Below are 8,670 nucleotides of genomic sequence, written 5' to 3' on the forward strand. Positions count from 1 at the left end.
TTCCTGGGTTTGAGAGGGCCTCGTCTTTTGCCCCTGACATCCCATAGCAATGGAGACAAGGCCGGTTTGGGGCGAGAGCTCTTGTGGAAGGAGCCCCATTACCCATCGGGACACCTCGAAAGCCACAAAACAAAGTATGAGGGAAGCCCAAGTTTTCATGGAATCGTAGAATCGCCCCGACTGGTAGGAACCTCAACAGATCATCTGGTCCAACCTTTTGTGGGAAAGGGAGCCTAGATGAGATTACCCAGCCCCCTGTCCAATCGCATCTCGAAAACCTTCAGTCTTGGGGACTCCACCACGTCTCTGGGGAGGTCGTTGCGGTGAATGATTGTTCTCACTGTAAAAAAAGTCTTTCTTATATCGAGGCGAAGCCTCTGCCGGTTGCTCCCTGTCCTCTCTATGTGTCTCGCTGTCAAGAGAGAGTCTCCGTCGTCTTTGTAGTGGCCTTTAAGTACTGGAAAACTGTGATGAGTGCAGGAAAAGAGCACCACAGGACAGCACGAGGCTCAGTATGGGATGTATACATGGATTTGTGTGTGTGCGTGCCTCCTGGGAGGCATGCTCAGCCTCGCTGCTGGCTGGGCCTGGGGGCGTGGAGCTGTGGCAGCCTGAGCTCTGCTGGGCTCCTGGGTTCAGCAGCCACTGAAGAGAAAGGGATCCTTCTGGGCTGTCCAAACCACCAAGCTCATCTGTCGATGAGAAAGAGTTCTGCTCTTCTTCTCTTCCCTGAGGCTGGCCGGGTGAGATTGAGGTGCCCATGAAGAAGCTGACCCCTCCGCAGCAGGCAGCCCCTTTCCCATCTCCCCCAGGCTCTGCCTCTGGATTCAGAGGCTGGCAGTGGCCCCCTTTGCCTGGCTCACAGGCCTTAGGGATACGCGAGGCTGGCGGCGGGGTGGGGTCAGCAGCATTCTGAGCTCTGAGCCCCTTGGCCAAACCCCAGTCTCTTCTTCTCGTATCATGTTTGCATGCTGACGTGTGCGGGCACGCTGCTCACAGGTGCTGGTCAGCAGGAGCCACGAGGCATCCTTGGAAGTGCAAACCTACTGGGAAGGGCACCCAGAGGAGAGCAGGGTGGGGAGAGCAAGAAGCCCACGGTCGTGGGGAAGAGATATCCGAAGGAAATTGGGAGAGGGAGGCAGGTGGCCAGGGAGGCAGAAGTGCAAATGTGTGTAAGGGAGGGGAGGTCGTGTGGGCAGGAAGAGGCTCCAGCCAGCTCTGTGCCTTTCACAACCACGCTGGATCGTCCCTGTTCCTCCGACCCCTGCCAAGTCGCTCCTGACCACCCGGGACAGCACATCCCTTGGTGGCATGGCTGGCTGCTGGCTACCCCTGCCTGCACACGGGTCTTCCCTGCAGATCCCTGCTTTGTCACAGAACCGGTTAAGGGCTTGGCGGGTCTGAAATAGGAGGGGAGGCTGCGAGAGCTGGGATTCTTCCCACACCTGACGGAAGGGAATGAAGAGGGAGCCAGACTCTTCTCACTAGTACCAACTGGCAGCGCAAGAGTCAATGGGCACAAATTAAAACACGTGAAATTCCATCGCAAGGCAGGAAACCACTTTCTTACCGTGAGGGTGGTCAAACAGTGGACCAGGTTGCCCAGAGAGGTTGTGGAGTCTCCATCCTTGGAGATACTCAAAACCCACCCCGACTATGTCCCAAGCAACCAGCTCAAGTTGACGTTGCTGGAGCAGTTGGCTTGGACTAAAGGATCTCAGGAGGTCCCTTGCAACCCCAACGATTCTGAGAGTCTGTGAACGGATAAGAGCAATGTCTCCCATAGCAAAATACCTTACCTGAAATGTTCTGTGACTGGAAGTGCTTGACGCCTATTTTGTTTTTCGTTCCCATGGCTGGTTGAGCCTTACCGAAGGCAAGGTAAACAACATCCACCGCTCTTCCCTTCCCCACCAAGCTAGTCACCTCACTGTAGAAGGCTACCAGCTTGGTTAAGCGTGACTTCTCCTTTGTAAATCCATGCTTGCTACTCCCAACCACCTTCCTGTGCTACCTATGTTTGGAAACTACTTCCAAGATGTTTTGCTCTATCGTCTTCCCAGGGACTGCGGAGAGGCTGACCATCCTGTGAGTTCCCTGGATCTTCGTCCTCTCCCTTCTTGTTCCTCTTGCCTATGTGGAGACAGAAGAGGTTGAGGTGTGTCCTGAGCCACTTCAAACCCTTGCAAGTTTCTTTGCAGGCCACTCTCATCTCAAAACAAAGGCTTACTTGGGGGCACACATCGAGCTGCTCACACTCAGAAACTCTGACCATTGTTGGGCTGACCGACGAGGATGGGATTCGAACCCATGCGTGCAGAGCACAATGGATTAGCAGTCCATCGCCTTCACCACTCGGCCACCTCGTCAGCATGCTGCTGCCGATCCTGCCACTGCTGCCGCTGCTCCTGCTGCTGCTTCTCCTCCTGCTCCTGCTCCTGCTCCTGCTCCTGCTCCTGCTCCTGACACCTACACCTTTTTAACCTGCTTCTTGACATGGCAGAGAAGGAGCCAGCCTCCAGCTTTTGCCTTTTGGGACTGGTCCACTCTCCCGACAGCTGGGCTCAGCTCCAGGGACCTTTCGGAAATAGGTCTCAGCATTCACAGCAGAAAATGACTGACCGGCGGAGCCCCACGCTCCTTCCCGGGAAGGAACACGGGAGAGTGACCCCGGAGCGGCTCAGCGCCTCCAAAGGACTCGAGCCTGGCTTTGAGATTGATTTGTCACCAGCCACGTTCCCCTCGCACTCTGGAAGGATACCACCAGCTCATACGGACAGGAGTCATTCACGCTCGACTGGTGGACTTTTCACCAGGACAGAGCATGTGCCGTCAGGCTTGGCTGTGGTGCCTCTGTGCTGTTCCCCCTGGCGCTCACCCAGGATCTCGTCACAGGCTGCTTCTCTCCCAGCACAGCTAACAGTCAGGAACGAAGAGGGAGCTGAGGGGCACCGGCCCCACTGCACACAACTCCTCTTCTTACCTGCCAGAGCTCCGGTGCTGCAGAGAGTTGAAACCACTGCACTGGTCCCCTGAGCCCAAGCCTCTCTGTGCCTTGAAGGTCAGACCTTGAGCTGGGGGAAACGGTGCAGAGGCCAGGCTTGCTGCCCCTGGTGGATAACAGAAAGGTGGGTAGGGGGTTGCGCACCGTGGGATGGACACCGATGGCAGGGCCCTGCGATCCTCTCTTTCTGCTCCGCCCGGTTAATTCCTGTCCTGGACAAAAGGGAGCAGTGCACAGCCCTGGGGGGCTGGGACCAGAACCACTTGCACCCTGGTCGCTCCGAGTAGTTTCCCCAGCCCGAGCCCGCCCCATGGGCCTGTAATGGCAGAGATATGTGGACAAGGAGGACCGTCAGATTCAACATTGCCGCCGGGGCAGGAGCCCACAGCAGGAGGGGGGACTGGCCTGGGAAACACAGTGCTCTGCCGACCTCCTTCCCCAGACTGATGGCACTCCCTGTTGTGGATGTGAAAAATTCCTGGGATTCGCTTTCTGAGTTCTTAACAAAGACGTTCCTGACAAAGTAGCCAGCGCCACCATTGGCTCTCATTCATCCAGCAGTCTGCTGAGTCCCTGCCGTAACCAATGCAGCACAGGGAGATTCAACAGAAAATTCGGGCTTCCCTCATACTTTGTTTTGTGGCTTTCGAGGTGTCCCGATGGGTAATGGGGCTCCTTCCACAAGAGCTCTCGCCCCAAACCGGCCTTGTCTCCATTGCTATGGGATGTCAGGGGCAAAAGACGAGGCCCTCTCAAACCCAGGAACTAGGGAGAAAACCGTCGTTTTACCAAGGGAGGAACTCTTTTGGATGCTCAGCTGGCTGGGACCGGAGAAGAGGGGAGAATGAAACACGACTCCCTTGCAAAGCTGATGCCCAGTGTCTTTAATGAGAAAATCAAAGGAGAAAGGAAAAGACGAGAGCATTTGGGAGGCTGAGTAAAGCTCAGAGGAGTGCTGCCATCTGAAGGAAAACCTCCACGGCAGGGATGCTTCTCTTCCAGTTCCCCTTCAAGGCTCTGGCAGTCATCTATCGTGATCACCTAGACCCGTTGCTACGGAAGGAAGGAGGAGGTATTTCATGGGGAGCATGAGGTAAAGCAGAGCAAGAGGGGGAAAGGGAGAGGCTTCCTTGGAAGAGACGGAAGGCCAGCGCAGGCCCCTTCCTCCCAGCGCGGGCGGAGAAGCGGGAGCTCGGCTCCTCTGCAGACCACGGCCACGCTCTCAGGGCTGGCTCCAGGGCTTTCCTCGAGGCTCCTGGCGCTCGGCCACGGGCAGGCAATCCACGGGCTTCAGCATAAGAGATTGCCCCGTCCCAGAGGCCCACAGAGCCCACGGCCCAGACCGGACCACCCAAAGCCCCCCAGCCCCAGGGAGCCCCCAGAAGCGATGGGCACACTGCCAGCGCTGAGAGAGCTCCCCACGGCAGCCGACGCGGTGGATCCCACAGCTGTGCTCTGAGGGAAGGAGCTGAGGATTGGGCCCGGCAGCGTCACCAGGACTGGCGAGGGCTGGATCGCGACGCTGGAGTCGGCGCACCGGATGACGCACGGCTCGTTGCAGCTGTTGGCGAGCGGGGTTGGGCCGCAGGCGGCTGGCAGGCAGGAGCTGTAGCACGACATGTCTCGCGGAGGGAGGCGACCCTGTAAGACCGGGAGGGAGCAGAGGGCATTAGCTGTTGGGCCCTTCCGGACGCCCAGCTTGGCTCCCCTGAAAACGGGCAGTGCCTGCGTAGGGCCGGATCTCCCTGCAAAGTTCCTTTCCACGCCAAGGGTGACCGAGGCATGTCGCTGCACTGTCGTTGGGGGAGGAAGTACCTGACGACCGGTTAGATGGTACTGGTCGTTCAGCCTCAGGCTTCAGCAGAGCCGCTGCTACAAAAGAGCCCAGTCCCTCTCGGAAGGGACTGAAGCCCCCCCTCTTCCCTCACCAACTCACCTCCCGGAAGAGGGAAGCACAATGTGTTTTCAAGCCTGGACCACATATCAGAAGGACCACGCACAGAAGGGAAGCAGTCCCCGTGACAGAAATCCTGCCAGCAGGAGGAGAAGGAGTGAGTTCAGACTTACCAAGTTCACCGCGGAGAGCAAGGGAAGAGATTTGGATGGAAGGGCCTGGAGTGGCACAGGCTTTTTATATGGTGAGCCAGCGCCTCAGGAGAGCTGGAACACGCCTTCTGTGTGAAGCACATTGACCAACAGCAATTTGAGGCTTGCAGAGCGCAGCCAGGAGATGAAGAGCTTGTCTCTTTCATCTGAAAGGTCTGGCTTGCATTTCCCTATTGGGCGAGAGCACAGTGATGCATTAGATGCTGGCTCCTCAAAGCAACGGTCATTTGAGGTCCCATGCCAGTTGCCAGGAAAGGGTTTCAGTAGCTCCAGGGCCTGTGTGTGGGTTGTGCACATCCTTGCTGGGGAACGTGACTACCACTCTCAGTCAGGCCTTCGGCTGTGGAGCACTCCTGATGAAGGCCACTCGCGTGGGTCTCCTGTTGAAGGGCTGAGGCTGACCCTGAGAAACACAAGGCCCCGCAGGGCCATGGAAGGGCTCAGCAATCAGCCAAGCCCCAGCTGGATGCTTGTCTGGCCGAGGGAGACGGAAAGGAGGGGACTCAGAAGCCCAGAGGCGGTTGGAAGGTGAAGGCCAAGGAAGGACCCTCTGTGAGATGGAGAGAAGCGCCGCTGTGTGAAGGGGTGGGGGCACTGGGACCATTCCTAGAGGTGGCCCGGTAGCTCTGTGGTGGCCCCAAAACAAAGGAAAAAATGGGAAGGGGAGGGGGCGGGGGGGGGGCGGGGGGGCGCGCGGAAATCTTGTTCTATGGAAATCTGTCAGTTCTCATTCTCAAAACTGTCATTCCCAAAGTGGGTAGTCAGCCCCAAGGGTTCAAGGTCAAAGTGGCTGAGGAGTAAACTCACAGGCATTTGACTGAGGGTGCTCTTCACTTTCGGTTGCCTTGCCAGCCCTGGGAAGGACATGTCCTCTTGTGGCTGCAGTTCAAAGCAGAAGGCATCTTGCGGAGCAAGGATGGGCCTGTGCTGTCCGCTTCCTGCCCTCAGGTGTTACCACATGCCTGCTGAGGCAGGTGGATGCATGTGCCCTCTCCCGCTGCCTCAGCTTTGCTCAGGCACAGCAAATGCCAGGCTCCTCATGCGGCAGAGGAATGCCTCGCCACCCTTCCCGCATCCAGCAGCGGGGCAGGGTGGCAGGCCAAGGAGGAGAGCAGCCCAGCAATGGTACTCACTGCCTGCTGTAGCGGAGGTGTGACGGGCTGTGTCATGCTCCTGTCTGGTGGCAAAGGAGGCTACGTGAGGAGCAGAGTGTCTGTCCTGGCGTCTGCTCCTCTTTGCATGGCCTCTCAATTGCCAGAAGGGAGAGCAGGGAGGGACGAACAGCAAGGCTGTACTCAACTTCTCCCCTCACCCACCGCGGCCTTTGGCACGTGCTGGAGCACATCAGTAGTTTGAGCGCTCCTCCATTAGTGCACCATCCGGGAACAGAGCAGCCGTAGGGCAGTGTGCTGGTTTTGGCTGGGATAGAGTTAATTTTCTCCATAGTAGCTAGTATGGGGCTACGTTTTGGATTTGTGCTGAAAACAGCGTTGATACTGCTGAGATGCTTTCGTTACTGCTGAGCAGTGCTTCTACAGAGTCAAGGCCTTTTCTGCTTCTCACACCACCCCACCAGCGAGTAGGCTGGGGGCGCACAAGAAGGTGGGAGGAGACACAGCTGGGACAGCTGACCCCAACTGACAAAAGGGATAATCCAGACCATATGACGTCATGCTCAGCATACAAAGCTGGGGGAAGAAGAAGGAAGGGGGGGGCGTTCGGAGTGATGGCGTTTGTCTTCCCAAGTAACCGTTACGCGTGGTGGAGCCCTGCTTTCCTGGAGATGGAGGCGGAACACCCGCCTGCCGATGGGAAGTAGTGAAGGAATCCCTTGTTTTGCTTTGCCTGCGTGCACGGCTTTTGCTTTACCTATTAAACTGCCTTTATCTCAGCCCACGAGTTTTCTCACTTTTACCCTTCTGATTCTCTCCCCCATGCCACTGTGAGGGAGGTGAGGGAGCGGCTGCGTGGTGCTCAGTTGCCGGCTAGGGTTAAGCCACGACAGGCAGGTCGTCCCATTCGGGGAGTTTCCCTCGTGGCTGGTTCCTGCTGGCGGCTTCCCCCGTGGAGACTGCTGTGGGCAACCCGTGCCTCTTCTGCGGGGCTGGGCCACATCTCAAAGGGCCACATCTTGGGGCTCTGGGGGCTGGAAGAGATAGGCAGCTGCTTCCTGCCCTTCACTTGAGGACACGCTGCGGCTTGAGTGCCTCGCAAGTTCCTCTCGGAGCCTTTCAGGAGGGAGCATCACTGGCTGCTTTGTCAGTGCGCTTCCAGTTCCACCTGGAAAAGAGCCGCGGGTGGCTGCCTCCCACCCTGGTGCCATACTGACTCCTGGGACCTGTTTCTGCCTGTAGGCAGCGAGTGCGTTTCTGCTGTGAGCTGTGGCACTGGGTCGACCGTCCTGGCAGGATGGCACAACAGCCCCAGAGCATGGCCCTGCTGGAAATGACAGCAGAAGTGAGACAGAGCCACCAATCCTCTGCAGGAGAAAACAACAATCCCCTCCCAAGACCCTTCCCCAAACAGCACGGCCGCCCGGGTGAGAGCGTGGCCCACCTTCCCGAGCAGCGTGGGTAGTCAGAGGCCCTTTCCAGGCAGCTCTCAGGGCTGGCGACACGTGCCTGGCCTTTGAGCTCCCCCCCCAACCTTCCCAGACCGACTGGCCCGGTCTCCTCTATGTCTCGTAGGGCAGCAGGGAGCACCACCTGGTGCCACTCAGTGGCTGCAGCCTCAGTCCGGTGGTCTGTCACACCGGTCCGTCAAAAAAGCAGGCTCCGCAGGCCCTGGACACATAGGGGCGTCAACTTTCCTCAATTTGGTCTGTGCTCCAGAATTGTCCGGGAGTGGGAACGTCAGGGCACGTCCATGATGTCCTCCTTTGGCTGCAGTTTCACCGAGGAGCATGACAGGATGTCAAGGAGTCACCAAGCGGTTGCGCAAGATGCTAACAGCCATGGTGACAACACTGTACAGAAAGCTGCATTTCTGCAGGAATGCGGACATGAGGTTGCGCCTAGGGTCCTCTGCACGTCTGAATCCATTTCCCCCAGAGCCCCTCCTGCCAGTGCATGGATGATTCGCACCGAGGTGGAGCTGAGGTCTCTCATAGTGCCTCGGCACTTTTTGGTGACTCACAGGTGACTCCGAGGTGGTCTGCTGGTGCCACCTTGCAATTAAATGTGCCAATCCGTCCCTGAGCCGGGAAAAACAAGCCAGACCCTCTGGGTCAGTGACCTGAACGAGCACCCAGCAACGATGCAAAGATGAGTGTTGTTTGGGAAGACTGCGCCGAAGCAAACAGGTCCACTTGGTGATGGCTCACTTTCAGGCATGAGTCAGCAGGCTCCTTCATTGCTCTCCAGGGCCACGTTGAGCCGTTGCTTCTCCTCAGGAGAGTAATGAGTAAAGTCCTGGCAGGCGAGGCAAGGGCTGTGCAGTTCCCAAAGAAAACACTCTGGCCTTTCCTGACCGAAGACGACAGCTCAGCTGCTGGGCTCCCTTTGCACGGCTGGCAAGTGTGTGCATCACCGAGGCCCGGGGGGGGAGCAGAGATCTGCCGC

At 57.8% G+C, this 8,670-nt stretch overlaps 1 non-coding gene across 1 annotated transcript; it reads right to left on the reverse strand.

The window, feature by feature from the left end:
• Positions 1–2,287: 2,287 nt before the first annotated feature.
• On the reverse strand, positions 2,288–2,369 carry TRNAS-GCU (transfer RNA serine (anticodon GCU)). Its single transcript has one exon. It is a non-coding gene; the product is annotated as a tRNA-Ser (tRNA).
• Between the last annotated feature and the right edge of the window lie 6,301 nt (positions 2,370–8,670).

This window comes from Haliaeetus albicilla, chromosome 12 (genome assembly GCF_947461875.1).
Source record: "Haliaeetus albicilla chromosome 12, bHalAlb1.1, whole genome shotgun sequence".
In the NCBI taxonomy this organism is placed as follows: Eukaryota; Metazoa; Chordata; class Aves; order Accipitriformes; family Accipitridae; genus Haliaeetus; species Haliaeetus albicilla.